At 40.7% G+C, this 17,847-nt stretch overlaps 1 long non-coding RNA gene across 1 annotated transcript in view; it reads left to right on the top strand.

Moving 5' to 3' along the window:
* The first annotated feature begins 560 nt into the window (after positions 1–560).
* LOC123478902 (uncharacterized) overlaps positions 561–17,847 on the top strand; it is a 58,068-nt gene continuing 40,781 nt past the window's right edge. Inside the window, exons 1-2 of the long non-coding RNA XR_006654313.3 lie at positions 561–830; positions 3,580–3,637. This is a non-coding gene — a long non-coding RNA (uncharacterized lncRNA). The remainder of the gene's footprint in view (positions 831–3,579; positions 3,638–17,847) is intronic.

The following is a 17,847-nucleotide window of genomic DNA, read 5'->3' as shown; positions in this document are numbered from 1 at the left end:
TTTCTAATCTGGGGGAATTTTAATATCAAATGTATACATTTTAGATAAGTACAAAGCAGAGAGGAAAACAGGTTGTACTTTCTCTTTTCTTTTGTCACAGCTACTTTTAATCTTGATTGGTCCAGAAGCAGAGGTACTCCTGAGATCCAGTTGGGTCCAGTTATAGCTGCATATCCACCTTTCCCTTTGTGGTGAACATTTCAGTGTAGGGGGTATTTATTTCTTGACCTTTTCTCTAGTTGCCAACTCCTAGTCAGCCTATCAACATTTCTTCTCTTAAGATTTCTCTTAATAGTTCAAGCACTTAAATCAGGTGCTTGAGTCCAAGCTCACTTGTAAGCTATGGGACCTTGGTCAAATTCTCCACTTTTTCTTAGTCTCATCTGTTAAATATGCAAAATAATGGTGCCAGCTCACAGGGCTGGGTGAGGATTAAAGAGATTATTCACATAATGCCCTCAGCCCAGAGTCTGGCACTCAGTAACTTGTGGCTATATTTATTCTCTTTCCCCTGCCAACCTCATCATCCGGGCTTCATAGAGAGCTGTGAGCTCTGAAACGGTACTATGGGAAGCCTCAATACCTGCACCCCTGGGAGCCTATGAGAAATGCAAATTTCCTGCCCCACCTCAGCCCTGCACAATAAGACTGGACCTGGCAATCCTTGTGGACAGGCTCCCTGGGATATTTGCATGCACGGTCAGTCTGAGAGGCACCCATCTGGAGATCCTCGGGTGTGATTCTGCTCCCTGACACTCACCTCGCTCTCTCGCCCTGCCCCACCTCATTCCTGGGAACAGTCCATGCTGAAGGTGTGGGAAGAAACTGAGGTGGGTTCTGGGAAAGGGCTGTTGACTCAGTACTTCCGGATGGATAGGCAAAGGGTGTGGAGGGTATTGGCCCATCCCTGCCTCAAGACCAGCCAGCAGAGAGGAGAGCTGAAAAGAAATTTCTGACTGTGCCCTGCAGGAAGCCAAGAGAAGTAAGCAGGACTTCAGGGGAGAGCACCCATTCCTTCATAAAGGGGAGGCGAATCAGCTCCCTGATGCAGATTGGCCAGCCAGGGTGCCACTGGAGGCTCTGTCCAGTCAGATGGGCAGCTCTCCCTACCATCTCACCCCCATCCCTTTCTGTCCGCCCTGGGGGAGAGTGCTCTGCGTGGTCCAGCTGCTGTGCCTGGTTCCCTTCACAGCTATCTGGGAGACATTCCTGCACCCCTTCCCCCAAGCAAACCTTGGCCCTTAGTGCCACCCATTTTGTGTCCTTGTTCTTGTTTACATATTTGCCTCACCTGGGAAATTGCGAGCCCTTTCAGGCCTAGATTTTAGTTATCCCTCAAAGTTTTGTCATCCCATTTAGTAGCTATTTACCAGGCTTTTTCTGGGGGCTGGGGATATATCTGAGGACAAGGAGCACAGCAGGATGCCCAGTCCTGGAGAGATCACCCACCAGGCTCCCCACTGGCTTCCTTGCTTTTGTCCCTTTCTCACACGTGCTCCAGACAGAAGTTAGAAACACAAGTCAGTCCTGGCCGGGTGGCTCAGTTGGTTGGAACGTCATCCTGTCCACCGAAATGTTGCGAGTTTGGTCTCCAGTTGGGGCGCATACAGGAGGCAACTGATCCATGTTTCTTTCTCTCATCTATGTTTCTCTCCCCACTCCTCTTCCTCTCTCTCTAAACTCAATAAACAATATATCCTCAGGTGAAGATTAAACACACACACATGCACACATCAGTTTACCTCTCTGCTTAAAACCCTTCAATGGTTTCCCATCATATTTCAAATAAAATCCTTACTCTTCTCTAGCCTCTAAGGCTCTGTAGGCTTCCCCACTGTTTCCTCAGCCTCCAAAGCTGTTCCTGATGCAGGCTTTCATCCCTTCCACTTCCTGGAATGTTATTCCCCAGACTCCCAAGGCTTACTCCTTCCTTCTCCTCATCTCATCACTCCATGTATATGACCCCACCCATCTCATCATCCCACTCTCCCATTCTGGTTTAGTTTTCTTCATAGCATTTATCATTACAAATTCTACTACTATTATAGTACTTAATGCATTTTTTACTTGTTTCTATGTCTCCTGTAGAAATTCCCTGGAGTAGAAATTTAGTTGGCCTATTCACTATTCTATTCCCATGCCAACATGGTGGCTGGCACCTAAGAAGAACTCAACAAATATTTGTTTAAATGAATGAATCAATGGACAAATGATTGGACTTGGAGTTTATAGAATCATCAGATACTGGATTCTGGTGTCAATTTTTCTTCCCCTGCTCTGTTGGAAGAGGTAGTTGCTTTTGAAATATTCAAGGCTGCTAACATGATTCTCAGTCCCGAAGTTTGTTAGGTTGTCAGTGATTGAACCCTAGTGATGCTTGCTGGCCCTCTTACAAGTCCAGGATGTCAGGAAAAAAACCATCATTAGAAATAGCTTTAAGGGAAATTTGCTATTGACTATTAGCCTGAGAATAATAAATACTTGCTGTTATTTTTCTTAAAGTAAAGATACTATTTTAAGGGGCTTTGAAATAATCTTTAGAGTCCAGATAGAAACACAACATGGGTTTGTCTCAGGTTATTTGTCAGAGTGTACCAAGTCTGGGCAGGTGAGTTTTCCATAATCATAAAGCATCAATGGTCTTTATCCTAAAATTGAAACACAAATATGAAAGTCTTTGATAGAAGACTTTCTCAAGGAGTAAAATGTTTATCTGCACCTACATTTTGAGTATGGTCTGCAGAGAGAGGAAGGGTCTCTGTCTAAAGTTAGAACAAAGGAAATGGTCCTTAAGACTCATGTCTGTGTCCTCTTCTCTCTTTCATATTCCTCTTTCTTTCTTCCTCTTTTCCTTACCTGTGACATGGGAATTTAAAAAGTTCCTTCTTAGCTTGTTGCTTTGAGGTCTCACAGGGAAAAGTAAATAAACTTCAGCCCTGTTTGCAGAGTCTGTGTCTGACAGATGCTCACTTAAACAATCAAATACACTGGCAGACCTGCAGGACATTCACTTAGGAGGGGCCAACAAGGAATTCACTTCCCAGTGCTCAACCCAGCACAATTCTTCCTGATTTTTGAGGAACTTTTTATGCTTGGATAGTGTAAAGAAGGTTTTTACAACATACCATTTGAACACATTGTCAGATCACAACATACCCAAGGAAGCAAAGAGATGGAATTATTAGATCATCAGGAGTGTTTCTTTGACATAGCAAAGAAACCATTTTCTTTTGTCACTTCTCAAAGCTTCTGAAAGCATTTTCCAAATTAGCTCAAGTTGCTGGTGGCCTGCATGTTTCATAAGGACATCTTCCTTAGAAGACTATGGATCCCTACTTTCCTTGTATGTGAAGATGTTTAATTTTGAGAAGGACTTTGTAGCTCCTATTAGAGATAATTCTTTTAGTTGCAAGTGACAAGAAACCTGATCTAATCAGGCTTAAGCAAAAATGGGAACATGCTGGCTGGTGTTACCAAGCAGTCCAGGGAAGATGGGGGGCGAGGGGGTGGCTTCATGTAAGCCTATATTCAAGCCTCAAATGATACAACCCTGGCCCATCTGTCTCTTTTTTTCCTCAGGTCTGCCTTCTACACAGTGAGCTCCCCCTTTACAAGATGGTTGCCAACAGCTCTGAAGGTAAGGGGCTCCTGAGTTAAATACAGAAGGAAAGAGAGATCTTTAGCTTGGCACTTCCTGGCAAAAAGTCTCATTGTATCTCATAGCCTTTGATTGGACCATAAGCCTGCCCCTGAACCATTCCTATGGCCAGGGTTGTATGATAAGCTGATTGGCTTAGACCCAAGTCATGTGATCTACCCTAGAGCCAGTTAACTCCACCCAAAGCGAATGGGATGAGAATGGGTGGCTGCAAGGTTGGCAAGGTATCTGGAGAGAGTTACCAAGAGAAAAGGAAGAGAAGCTGGATGGCCAAATCTTTGCAACCATCTAGCTGTATTTTCATAAAGAAGACACACAAAGAGGAAGTGGCGGAACATATATAATTTCTATGGAATCCAACAAATATGATTATTCTTTTGGGGCAGATTTAGCCAGAAGTTAAAGTTTCCTAATTGGCAGATTCACTATGGGATTTGGATTCAACAACTTTGGAGTGGAACCCATGGAGTATGGCAAATCTGGTAAATCTGATCATTTTAAAGATGATCTCAGGTGATTTGGGAGATCAAATGGAGTTGCACATCTCCCCTCCCCTAACCAAAACAACCTGTTCTCCACAGGGTGAGCTCCGACAAAGGGGTGAAGTAGGACAGTTTGTCTATGTCCAAACCTGTGTCCCCACTGCCTGCAGGGTCAAGCCCAGACCTCTCAGCCTCCTGAGGTCTGGACTCATGCCACCTTACCAGCTCAGTTCTTACTGTTCTTCTACATGTACTTTTTATTTTTCAGACTGGAAAGTTGATTACTGCCAAATCCTCTATTTTGTTCCCACTTTTCTATCCTTGCTTGTGACATTTTCTCCTGAAAGTTCTTATCTTCTACCTATTGAAATCCTAACTGTTATTGAAAATTTACCCTTTTGACATCTTCCCTGATCACCCAGTCAGAATTGATCCTCCTTCTCCACCTTTGGTCCTGACCTTGGATATTCTGCCTTGTACTGCAGTGTTTCTGTGTGGGCTGCACTTCCCCCTTCACAACATTAACCCCCTGGAGGTGAAGGTCTGTGCTGTCCCTTGAATCTTGAATCTTCACAGGCCCTGCTCTCATGTCTTATGCATAGGATGCTCTAGATTTATTTCTGTTGTTCGGATCAAAGTGTGAGTTAATAGAACCCTCACACCTCTGCTTTCTTCCTCTTTCTCTTGGTATTTGGCAACTGGTCTTTCCCAAGAAGCCTGTCCTTGGGAAGCTCTAATGAACTCTAACTTGATTTGCTGACAAGGCCTGCAGAAGTAATGCTGAAGATTGCCTGTATTTTAGGAGGAGGTTGTTAGGAGACAAGAAATGTAAGTCAAATGGTGAAGAGAAGCAGAAGAAAAGACCTGGGTACAGAATTCAATGACTCCTTTCTGGGAGCTCCTTTGTTTCCTGAATTAGCTCAACTACAAAATGAGGATAGAAGCACAAGACAACAGAAATGGTAGGATAAAATTTAGGAGAGCAGGTAAAGATTCCTTTTTAAATAAGACAGGAAACCCAGAAATTGTTCAAAGAGAAAAAAGATGTTTAGGCTTGATTACAAAAAATTAGAAATATCTGCATGGAAATATACCTTAAAGTTGATAGATGATAGGAGAAATAACTGATAATACTTATAACTATAGAAATATACTATTTGATAAATGTTTAACATTTCATATGAGAAAACTAACATCCCAATAGAAAAATGGGAAAAGGCTATAAATAGGAAATTTATGGCAGAGGAAATACAAATGGCCAGAGTGTATGAAAAGATGCTGGGTCTAACTGCAGTCAGGGAAACAAAAGTCAAGTTCACCGGATGTCAGTTTTATGTATCCAATCTGCAGAATCTGAAACAATCCATAACACCCAGAGCTGAGGGTGTAGGTGAAATGGCATCTTTTCCATTGCCAGTGGGGGTATGAATTGCTGTGTTTACCAAAGTTGTTTGAAAGCATCTATGAAATAAATGACAGTTATCATCTTTGATTGAACCACTAATCCTATTTCTAGCAACCCAAAGTATAAGTTTATAAAATGAAAGCAGCAGTGTGTAAGACTGCAGGTATAGAGTGTTTCAACTTTGCTTTAAGTGGAGGAAAAAAAGATACACTGAATGGCTCATCATTAAGGAACATGCATTCATTCTATCACATATCATGAAGTAATAAAAAGAAAGAGTTAGATCTATATGTGGAAGGGGTTTAAGCATATCTTATATATTGAAATACCACTTTTATAAAAAAGTGATAGGGATAGAGGAAGAAATCCCTTCCATATGTATTTATATTTCTGTATGTTTATGAATTCATAGACAATGGTGTGAAGGTTACATGCCAAACTGTTACCATTATTACCTCAGGAGGATGGGATTGCAATGGAGGAGGCAGACCTGCCCTTAATATTGAGAGGTGGTAGGCCCTAGGAGAGGACAAATGGGAGGTTGGCCCTATCTGCTCCTCTGCTGTTCACTCTAGTTCTCTTGTGCACCTGAAGAGAACTTGTGCACATGTGTGTTGGCATCCAGCCCACCCACACCCCACACAAGCTCCTGTACTCTAGTAGTGCACTCCTCTTGGGCCAGCCTGCTCTGGGAGGGGGCTTGAGCTCATTTGGCAGGGAATTCTATTGTAGTATCCTTGGTACCCAGAGTGTGGTCTAGAAGGAGAGTCACAGACTCCAGGTTGACACATATAGCTGGTCTTGGAGACTACTTGTTGCATTGGTGAGGATCAGCCTTGCAGAGCAGAGAGCTCAAGGCAGGGGCCCCAGGGGCCCAGGTCTAAGGGCAGGTACAGAGAACAGAAAAGGTGGTAAAATGCTCATTCATACATCTCTAAATTATATGACTCATTACAGTAAATATTCAGGAATTAAAAAAAAATTAATATCCCCTTTTAAAACTGAGAACCAAAAATCTAACAGGGAAAAAGACACCCTGCGAAACTCATCCTTGATGGAGAAATATCAGCGCCATGCAAACATGTAGGCAGGAGAAAGAGCTGTGAGCAGCTACTACTTTCTCGCACCTCCTGACTGTACCTTGCCATCCTAATTTGTTGACTTCCTGTACAGCCAAGGGGCATACAAGGCATGGGGTCAGTCACACATGCATACGTACGCAGTTTCGAGTGAGGGTGCCCATTTGATTTATCTACCCATCAGACATTTACTGAGGGCTCCTCTGTCAGACACCATTTCTGGTGTTAGGAAAGCAGCAAAGAATAAAATAGTAAAAATCCCTGCCCTCATGGAGACAGACATTAAACAAAATAAATGCCTAAAGATAAAAATGTGTCAGAAAGTGTTAAAAATAAATTCAAGAAAGAGGGAGGGTGGGGGGACTGCAGTTTTACATAAAGTGGCCAAGAAGGTCTTACCTGGAATGAGATATGAATCCAAATCTGTAGGAAATGAGGGAGCCAAGCTTGGATTTGGGAAGAAAAATAGCTAACGTGACAGATTTGTGCAGCTCACTCTTATCTTCTGGAATTGATTAAACAATACACCAGACATAAATAGATGTAGAGAAAACTTATATGCATATTGCTAGGTTAAAGAAGCCAGTCTGAGAACCGAGATGGCGGCGTAGGTAGACACCTACCTACATGTACATATAAAATGTGTACATATATATGTAAATTTTCTTATTTTGAGGTAATTCTAGAAAAAATATTTCATAGATTCAGCAACTCAGAAGATTCACATTCAGTTTAAATTGGCAATTACTGAGCATCTGTGACATGCCAAGCATCAGATCATACCGTTTCATATTAAGAAAAAAAAAAATTGGAAGAACTTTAGCTTTGGAGAACCAAGATGGCGGCATAGGTAGACACACTGCGCCTCCTCTTACAACCAGAACTGACAGAAAATCGAACGGCAAGGAAGTCCGACACCAAGGAAATAAAAAATAAACATTCATCCAGACCAGTAGGAGGGGCAGAGATGGGCAGCCGGGGCGGAGAGGACTCACGTTGCCGTGGCGGGACTGAGACTGGTGCAGTGTTGGACGAATGGGGCAGGCAGTCCGACCACTAGCAGACCCTGTGGCCCCACATTCACGCAGATAAACCGAGAGGGCCGGACTCAGAGTGGTGGATAACGGGGCAGGCAGAGCAGCGGGTAGCACCCTGCGGCCCCACATTCGCGCACAGATAAACCGGACAAACGGTGGGGAGCAAAGCAGACCGCGCAACCCAGGGCTCCAGCATGGGGAAATAAAGCCTCAGACCTCTGATTGAAAACGCCTGTGGGGGTTGGGGCGGCAGCAGGAGAGACTCATAGCCTCACAGGAGAGGTCGTTGGAGAGACCCACAGGGGCCTAGGGTGTGCACAAGCCCACTGACTCGGGAACCAGCACCAGAGGGGCCCAATTTGATTGTGGGTAGCGGAGTTAAAGACTGAAACCTGGTGGAGAGGGGAGCGGGCGCCATTGCTCCCTCTCGGCCCCTCCCTCACCTATAGCATCACAGCACAGCAACCAGCGTTAACCCGCCCTGGTAAACACCTAAGGCTCCGCCCCTTAAAGTAACAGACGTGCCAAGACAAAAAAAAAAAAAATGGCCCAAATGACAGAACACTTCAAAGCTCCAGAAAAAATACAACTAAGTGACGAAGAGATAGCCAACCTATTGGTATTGGATGCACAGTTCAAAACACTGGTTATCAAGACACTCACAGAATTGGTTGAATCTGTTCGAAAACCAGATGAAAAAATGAAGCCTATGCTAAGAAAAACAAAGGAAAATGTACAGGGAACCAATAGTGATGGGAAGGAAACTGGGACTCAATCAATGGTGTGGACCAGAAGGAAGAAAGAAACATCCAACCAGAAAAGAATGAAGAAACAAGAATTCGGAAAAACGAGGAGAGGCTTAGGAACCTCCAGGACATCTTGAAATGTTCCAATATCCAAATTATAGGGGTGCGAGAAGGAGAAGAGGAAGAACAAAAAATTGAAAACTTATTTGAACAAATAATGAAGGAGAACTTCCCTCATCTGGCAAAGTAAATAGACTTCCAGGAAGTCCAGGAAGCTCAGAGAGTCCCAAAGAAGCTGGACCCAAGGAGGAACACACCAAGGCACATCATAATTACATTACCCAAGATTAAACGCAAGGACCTACATCCAAGATTACTGTATCCAGCAAAGCTATCATTTAGAATGGAAGGGAAGATAAAGTGCTTCTCAAATAAGGGCAAGTTAAAGAAGTTCATCATCACCAAGCCCTTATTATATGAAATGTTAAAGGGAGTTACCTAAGAAAAAGAAGATAAAAAATAGGAACAGTAAAAATGACAGCAAACTCACAGTTATTAACGACCACACCTAAAACAAAAACAAGAGCAAACTAGGCAAACAGCTAGAACAGGAACAGAACCATAGAGATGGAGATCACATGGAGGGGTGTCAATAGGGGAGTGGGAGGGGGAGAGGGGGGGAAAGGTACAGAGAATAAGTAGCATAGATGATAGGTGGAAAATAGACAGGGGGAGGGTAAGAATAGTGTAGGAAATGTAGAAGTCAAAGAACTGGTAAGTATGACCCATGGACATGAACTATAGGGGGCGGATGTGGGAGGGAGGGGGTGGGCAGGATGGAGTGGAGTGAGGGGGGCGGAAATGGGACAACTGTAATAGCATAATCAATAAATATATTTTAAAAATCATGTTTAATTAATGTAGATACAGATGGTTACTTATAGAAATATTTTTAGATATGTATATGTAGGGTGGGGCAAAAGTAGGTTTACAGTTGTGAGAGTGCAAAACAGTTTATTCTTGTATTGTTATTTATTAATTATTGTATTATTTTCCATATGAACAACTATAAGTCTACTTTTGCCCCACCCTGTATATGCGTTGGTATATTCACAAACATTTCTTTGCTCGGTCAGTTGACACAGCCTTAAAAAGAGATACCCAGTATCGATGAGCAAAAAGAAATCCAGTGTCAGATTTCTTTTTAAAATTGAAGTGTAATTGGTTTACAACATTACATGGTGTACAACCTAATGATTTGATATTTGTATAGATTGTGACATGATCACCACTATAAGTCTAGTTACCATGCATCACCAAACATAGTTACAATTTTTTGTCACGAAGAGAACCTTTGAGATTTACTCTCTTAACAACTTTTAAATATGCAGTATGGTATTATTAACTATAGTCACCATGCTGTACATTACTTCTTCATGACTTATTTTATATATAGAACTTTGCAACTTTTGACTTCCTTTACCCATTTTTCCCACCCCTCACTGACTGCCTTTGGCAACCAATAATCTGTTCTCTGTATCTATGAGCATTTTTTTTATTTACTTGGGTTTTTAAAATTAAATTCCACCAATAAGAGAGATCATACAGTATTTGCCCTTATCTCTGTGTCTTATTTCACTTAGCAAATGCCCTAGAAGTCCATCCATGTTGCAACTGGCAAGATTTTCTTTTTTTTTATGGTGAAAAATATTCTATTGTACACATATGCCATATTTTCTTCATTCATCTGTTGATGTGCACTTAGGTTATTTCTATATGTTGATTATTGTAAACAGTGCTGCAATGAACATGGGGGAACATATGTCTTTTCAAGTTAGTGTTTTCATTTTTTTTTTTTTTTGATAAATAACCAAGCGTGGGGTTGCTGGATCATATGGTAATTCTCTTTAAGTTTTTGAGGACCCTCTATACTGTTTTCCACAGAGGTCTCACCAATCTACATTCCCATCAACAGTGCACATCCTCTTTTTCTCCACATCCTCACCAGCTTTTGTCATCTATTGTCTTTTTTCCATTTTCATTGTATTTTTTCTATTACCATTTATCCCCCTTATACCATCTTCCACTTCTTTTTCTTTTTGCTTGATCCCTCCAGCTCCCCAAACCCCCATCTCCCCAGAGCTGTCATCCTGCTCTCTGTCTATGCGTCTGTCTCTATTTTGCTTGTTAGTTCAGTTTGTTCATTAGATTCCACATATGAGTGAAAAGAAATCATGTGGTATTTGTCTTTCTCTGACTGGCTTATTTCACTTAGCATAATGTTCTCCAGGTCCATCCATGCTGTCACAAAAGGTAAAATTTTCTTTTTTATGGCCAAGTAGTATTCCATTATATCAATGTACCACAACTTTTTTATCCGCTAATTTACTGATGGACACTTGAGCCACTTCCAAATCTTGGCTATTGTAAGTAATGCTGCAATGAGCATGGGGGTGCATATATGCTTTTGAATTAGTGTTTTGGGTTTCTTGGGATAAATTCCCAGAAGTGGAATCTGCTGGGTCATAAGGCAGTTCATTTGGAATTTTCTGAGTTAATTCCTTACTGTTTTCCACAGTGGCTGCACCAGTCTGCATTCCCACCAATGGTGCACTAAGGTTCCCTTTTCTCCAGATCCTTGCCAACCCTTGTTTGTTGATTTACTGATGGTAGCCATTCTGACAGGTGTAAGGTAATATCTCACTGTGGTTTTAATTTGCATTTCTCTAATGATTAGTGATGTTGAGCATCTTTTCATATGTCTATTGGCATCTGTATGTCCTCTTCGGACATATAGGTCCTTTGCTCACTTTTTAACTGGGTTGGGTTTTTTTTTGGTGTTGAGTTTTGTAAGTTCTTTATAAATTTCTGATATTAACCCCTTATCAGATATATCAATGAATATGTTCTCCCATTCAGTGGATTGTCTTTTCATTTTGTTGACGCTTTCCTTCACTGTGCAAAAACTTTTTAGTTTGACATAGTCCCATTTGTTTATTTTTTCTTCTGTTTTCATTGCCCGAGGAGACAGATATAACATCTGTGATTTTACTGCCTATATTTTCTTCTAGGATTTTTATGGTTTTTGGCCTAACTTTTAAGTCTTTAACCTATTTTGAATTTGTCCTTGTGTACGGTGTAATAAGGTGGTGTAGTTCATTTCTCTGCATGTATCTGTCCAATTTTCCCAACCCCATTTATTGAATAAACTATCTTTAGCCCATTGCATGTTTTTGCCTCCTCTGTCAAATATTGACTATAAAGGCATAAGTTTATTTTTGGGCTCTATTCTATTCTATTGATTTATATGTCTGTTTTGTGCCAATGCCATGCTGTTTTGATAACTATAGCCTTATAATATAGTTTGATATTATGTAGTGTAATTCCTCCAACTTTGTTCTTCTTTCCCAAGATTGCTGTGTCTATTTGGGGTCCTTAGTTGTTCTATATAAATTTTTGGAATATTTTTTCTAGTTCTGTGAAATATGACATTGGAATCTTGATAGGGATTGCACTGAATTTATAGATTACTTTGGGTAGTATGGACATTTTAATGATGTTAATTCTTCCTATCCATGATCATATCATGTGCTTCCACTTATTGGTGTCTTTGTCAATTCCTTTCTTCAGTGTGTCATAATTTTCTGAGTACAGATCTTTTAACATTCTTGGTTACACTTATTCCAAGGTATTTTATTATTTTTGAAGCAATTGTGAATGGGATAGTTTTCTTATTTCCCTTTCTGATAGTTCATTTTTGGCATATAAAAATGCAACTGATTTCTGGATATTAATTTTGTATGTTGCTACTTTGCTGAATTCATTTATCAGTTCTAGCAGTTATTTTTGTGGAATCTTTAAATAACAGTTTTACTTCTTCCTTTCCAATTTGTATGCCTTTTATTTCTTCTTCTTGTTTGATTGCCGTGGCTAAGATTTCCAGTACTTGTTGAATAAGAGAGGTGAAAACAGACATCCCTGTCTTGTGTCTGATCTTAAAGGGAGCACTTATAGTTTTTGCCCATTGAATATGATGCTGGGTGTGGGTTTGTCATATGTGGCCTTTTTACATTGAAGTATGTCCCATCTATTCCCACATTGCTGAGATGTTATCATAAGTGTGTGCTGGATTTTATCAAATGCTTTTCTGTATCTATTGATACAATGATATGATTTTTATCATTCATTTTGTTTGTGTGGTGTAGCATGTTTATTGATTTGAAAACATGGTACCAACCTTGCATCCCTGGAATAAATCCCATTTGATCATGGTGTATGATTTTTTTACATGTTGCTGTATTCAATTTGTTAATATTTTGTTGAGGAATTTCCCATGTATATTCATCAGGGATATTGGCCTGTAATTTTCTTTCTTTGTAGTGTCTTTATCTGGTTTTGGAATTAGGATAATGTTGGCCTTGTAAAATGAGCTTGGGAGTCATCCCTCTTCTTAAAGTTTTTAGAATAGTTTGAGGAGAAGAGGTGTTTTTCTCAGAATGTTTGATAAAATTCACTTGTGAAGCCATCTTTTCCAGGGCTTTTGTTTGTTTGAAGTTTTTTGACTATTGCTTCAATTTCAAAAGTTGTAATCTGTCTATTCAGATTCTCTGTTCTTCCTGATTTAGTTTTGGAAGATTATATGTTTCTAGGAATTTATCCATTTCATCCAGGTCATCCAATTTGTTGATATATAGGTGTTCATAATATTTTCTTACATTCCTTTGTATTTCTCTGGTGTCTGTTATTTCTCTTCTTTCATTTCTGATGTTATTTATTTGGGTCCTCTCTCATTCTTTCTTGACAAGTCTGGTTAAAGTTTTGTCAATCTTTTTTTCCTTTTTCAAGGAACCAGCTCTTGTATTCATTTATCTTTTATGTCATTTTTTAAGACTCCATTTTGTCTATTTCTGCTCTAATCTTTATTATTTCTTCTCCCTTACTCACTTTGGGCTTTTTTTGTTGTACTTTTTCAAGTTCCTTTAAGTGTAAAGTTAGATTGTTTACTTAAGCTTTTTCTTGTTTCTGGAGATAATCCTGTAATGTTATGAATTTCCCTCTTAGAACTGCTTTCTCTGTGTCCCACAGATTTTGGGTTGTATTCTCATACTCATTCGTTTCAAAATATATTTTGATTTTTTCCTTGATGTTCTTGTTAACCCATTCATTTTTTAATAACATTTTATTTAGCTTCCATGTTTTTGTGTATTTTCAGTTTTCATCTTGTGATTGATTTCTAGTTTCATAGCATTATAATCAGAGAAGATGATTGATATGATTTCAATCTTATTAAATTTATTTATATCTGTCTTGTGTCCTAATATGTTGTCTATCCTAGAAAACATTCCATGTGCACTGGAAAAGTACATCTATTCTACTGTTTTGGGTGAAATGCTCAAGATATCAATTAAATCCATTTGATCTAGTGTGTTGTTTAAGGCCACTGTCTCTTTGTTGATTTTCTATCTGGAAGATCTATCCATCGAACTCAATGGTGTGTTAAAATTCCCTACTATGACAGTATTTCTGTTGCTCTCTTCTTTTATGTACATCAAGATTTACTTTATGTATTTAGGTGCTTCTGTGTTGGGTCCATAAATGTTTACTAGGGTTATATCCTCTTGTAGGAGTGTTCCCTTTATCATTATGTAGTGTCCTTGTGTGTCTCTTACTATACCCTTGGTTTTAAAATCTATTTCATTGGACTTAAGTATTGCTATCCCAGATTCTTTTCCCTTTCCATTTGCATAAAATATCTTTTTCTATCCCTTTACTTTTAGTCTGTGTGTACCTTTCTGTCCAAGGTGGGTCTCTTGAAGACAGCATATATATGGTCTTGTTTTAGCTATCCTATGTCTTTTGGCACATTTAAACCATTTACATTTAAAGTGATTATTGATATGTATTTATTGTCATTTTATTTTCAAACTGTTTTCCTCTTTCAACAACAACTTCTTCTTCCTGTTCTCCTTCTCGTTCTCCTCCTTCTCCTCTTCCTCCTCCTCCTCCACCTTCTTCTTCTTCTCCTTCATCTTCTCCTTCTTCTCCTTCTCCTTCTCCTCTTCCTCCTTCTTCTTCGAGCAAGCCCTTTATCATTTGTTGCAGTACTGGTCTGGTATTAACAAACTCCTTTAACTTTTACTTGTCTGAAAAGCTCTTTATTTCTCCTTCAATTTTAAATGATAGCCTTGCTAGGTAAAGTAGCCTTGCTCGTAGGTCCTTGCTTTTCATCACCTTGAATATTTCATGCCAAATCTCTTATGGCCTGAAATGTTTCTGTTGAGAAATCAGATGGCAGTCTAATTGGAGCTCCCTTGTATGTAACTACCTGTTTTTCTCCTGTGGGCTTTAGGATTCTCTCTTTGCCTTTAAACTTTGCTGTTTTAGTTATGATGTGTCTTTGTGTAGGCCTCTTTGTGTCCATCTTGTTTGGGACTTTGCACTTCCTGGACTTGTGTGTCTTTTTATTTCATCATTCTAGGGAAGTTTTCAGTCATTATTTCTTCAAATAGGTTCTCAGTCCTTTGCTTACTCTCTTCTTTGTACTAGGTAGATTTACAAAGACTCTGGTGCAGACCTATGTGAGATGCTGCTTGTGACTGGCCCTGGGACACCTGTTTGGAGTTGTCAGTGGTCCACAGCTTGTGGTTCCCTCTGCTGTGCATGGGTATGTGCTGAAAGAAACAAGCTGTGCACCAAAGCTGACATTTACCAGAACTGGGCCCATGGAAGGGTCAGCTAAAGTCTAAATACACCCAAGGATGTGCCATTACCTGCAGGCTGTCTGTTCACCTTAGTCGTTCAAAGAGCCTCCACCTGTACCTCTCAGCAGGGCTTAAGCTTTACAAGGTGGGGCAAGAGGGATTCCTGCAGGTGGGGGTCCCCTCAGGCTGATGCTGTGTAAAGGGAAGTGTTCTACCTGAGATAAATGGTTTCTGTCACATGGGGAATAACTGTGTGTAGGGATCCTGGTGGCTACCCTTCAGCTCTCTCCCCAGAGCCACCAACCCCAGACTTTACCCATGCAGCTCTAGTCTGCTCTGTCCTCCCTCCATTGGAGCCCAAGGTAAGTGGCTGTGAACAAATAATTTTGTATTGGCCCTTTGAGAAGAGGGCTGTGTCTATAGCTGTCTGTCCTGGGCAGACAGAAACCATTTTGCTTTTCAAAGCTGAATGTTATGTGGGTACCTTTCCTGCTTCTGATGCTCTAGGTGGGGAAGCCTGGCTTGGGGTTTAGACACCACACATTTCAAGGGGGACCACTCATGCTGGCCACCGAAATATCCTTCTGGAACTTCACCTGCCACCACCCATGGGAACCTAGCCAGTCCCCTTGTGCCTCCACATTTACTACCAATCTTGATGTGGTTTCCTCTGTAATTCCTTGGTTATAAGGCTTCTCTCCAGCTAGTCTTCAGTTGGTTATTCAGGATGATATTTCTATAATTAGTTTTAATTCCACATTGATCCTAAGAGGAGGTTAGTGTATCTTCCACCTACTCTGCTGCCATCTTGGATCTTCTAGTGTCTTTTTGATAATAGCTACTCCAAAAGGTATGAGAAAATATCTATGTGTGGTTGCTTCTTATGCTCCTTCCCACTGGGGACCTGGCTGGCACCTCAGGCATGTGACCTGACTGGGAATTGAACTGGTGACATGTCACATGGGAAAGACATTGCTAGTATTTGGAAACTGGTGTCAGGGGCTAGCTTTTCCTAAGCCCTCAAGCATTTGGGTCATTCTGTGGCTTTGTGGGGCTGTAGAACATGATGTGGCTCTCAGAACACAAGTGACCTCAAAACAACTCCTGGAAGCCTCTCCTTAGATCTCCCTCCTCCCTTACTAGGCTTCTTTGTTTTCAAGAAGCTGAGAATTTTCTGACAAGGAAAGGCTCACCCAGGCCTTCTGGTAGTGGATGTATACCAGTGAGGCATGGGCTGCCCCATAATTTGGTGCAGACTGTTACCTGCGAAAGTGTAAAGTTCCATCTCAAGTTTGTCATTTTAGAGCCAGCCTTTGAACATTAAAGAATTCCATTGACTTTAGGTAATTTTATTTTCTGTCTCCCAGGGGAAACTGTCAATAATTTACATTGCACATCTTTGGGTTATCTAATAACTCTGGATTTTCTGCTCTAAAGAAGGAGAGTAGAAAAGTGACTTTTTGTTTTTTAAAGGAAACAGAAATCACGGGTCCTCTCAGTTAGGGATGGTAGAGGTAACCCTGCCGGGGCTCACGAGGGCATCTTCCTGAGGAGTAGGCAGAAATGAGGTGGAGGGGGTGTAGGAGATGCTGGAGTTCTCCCTCCTCCAAGGGAATTATTGCTTTCACAGATGACCAGGTAAAGTGAGGATAGAAAAACAGCAATGGAATAGGAGGACTCTTCACTCCCACCATGGCAGGGTGGGGTTTTTTGTTTGTTTGTTTGTTTGTTTGTTTTGTGTGTGTTTAATGATTGTTCTTGTTTGCCTTTAAAAAGGAACTGAAAATGCTTGGTGCATTTTGAGTGACTCATACCATCCTGGTGTGTTTGTAAATATCTTTCCTTGGAGAGATTTAAACAGGAAGCCTGGAAAGTTTGTTTCTCCAACACATTGCACTAGTATTTAAATTCTGCTTCTGAGGAAAAGCAAAAGATACCCTGATATTCAGTCTTGTTCAAGGTGCTACCTCAAACCATCAAAGTTGCCCAGAAAGGAGGTACCAAAGTAGAATTCTCAGAGAGGCCCTGCCTAGCCACAGAGTGTTGTGACCATTCAAGGCCTTACAAGATCACACAATTTGGGAAGATGGAAGAATATTCACAGAACCGTGGGGATGCTTAACATGCCTTTATTCAAGGGCGGGTGAGCCATGCATGCTGCAAGCTGGGCAGCTCTCTAGAGAGAAACCCCTACTTGTTTAAGTACTAGAGACAAATAAAGCCGGCTTCAAGTCAAAAAATTATATAACATAGCATAATTCTGCACATGTGAGCCCACTTTATGTAATGAAAACCGTTTATCAGACTCAGTCTCAAGGCTATGAGAATGCTATTTATCAGGTCCATTCAAGATTATGGGAAAACTGTTCCCCTTAGTTACCCAGGTACTTGGATGAGGAAGCCAGACTGCCTTCATTTACCCTACAGACGGTGAATTACAAGGGAAGAGTTCTCTCTTGTGGGAGGAAGACGACCTCCTTTGTGTAGTCCTCCTTCCTCAAATCTCAACATTGGCCCTCAGACGATCCCATAATGCTTGGGCGATTTTTAAGCCCGAGGGGACTTCTGGAGCATTTTTTACTGCCTAAGTAAAAAATGCAAATGAACAAAGTCATGACTATAAATGCCCCAAATGGAGCTACTTAGTCTTATTTTGATTTGTTACTTTCCATTTAAGACTTGCCTTGTTAATCTGCTTTGTATATATTGTACATTCGACATTTGTATTGTACTTCTGCC

The sequence above is a fragment of the Desmodus rotundus genome, chromosome 3 (genome assembly GCF_022682495.2).
Source record: "Desmodus rotundus isolate HL8 chromosome 3, HLdesRot8A.1, whole genome shotgun sequence".
NCBI classification, from domain to species: Eukaryota; Metazoa; Chordata; class Mammalia; order Chiroptera; family Phyllostomidae; genus Desmodus; species Desmodus rotundus.
Note: the sequence above shows the minus strand (reverse complement) of the source record. Positions and strands in the feature narration are given on the sequence as shown.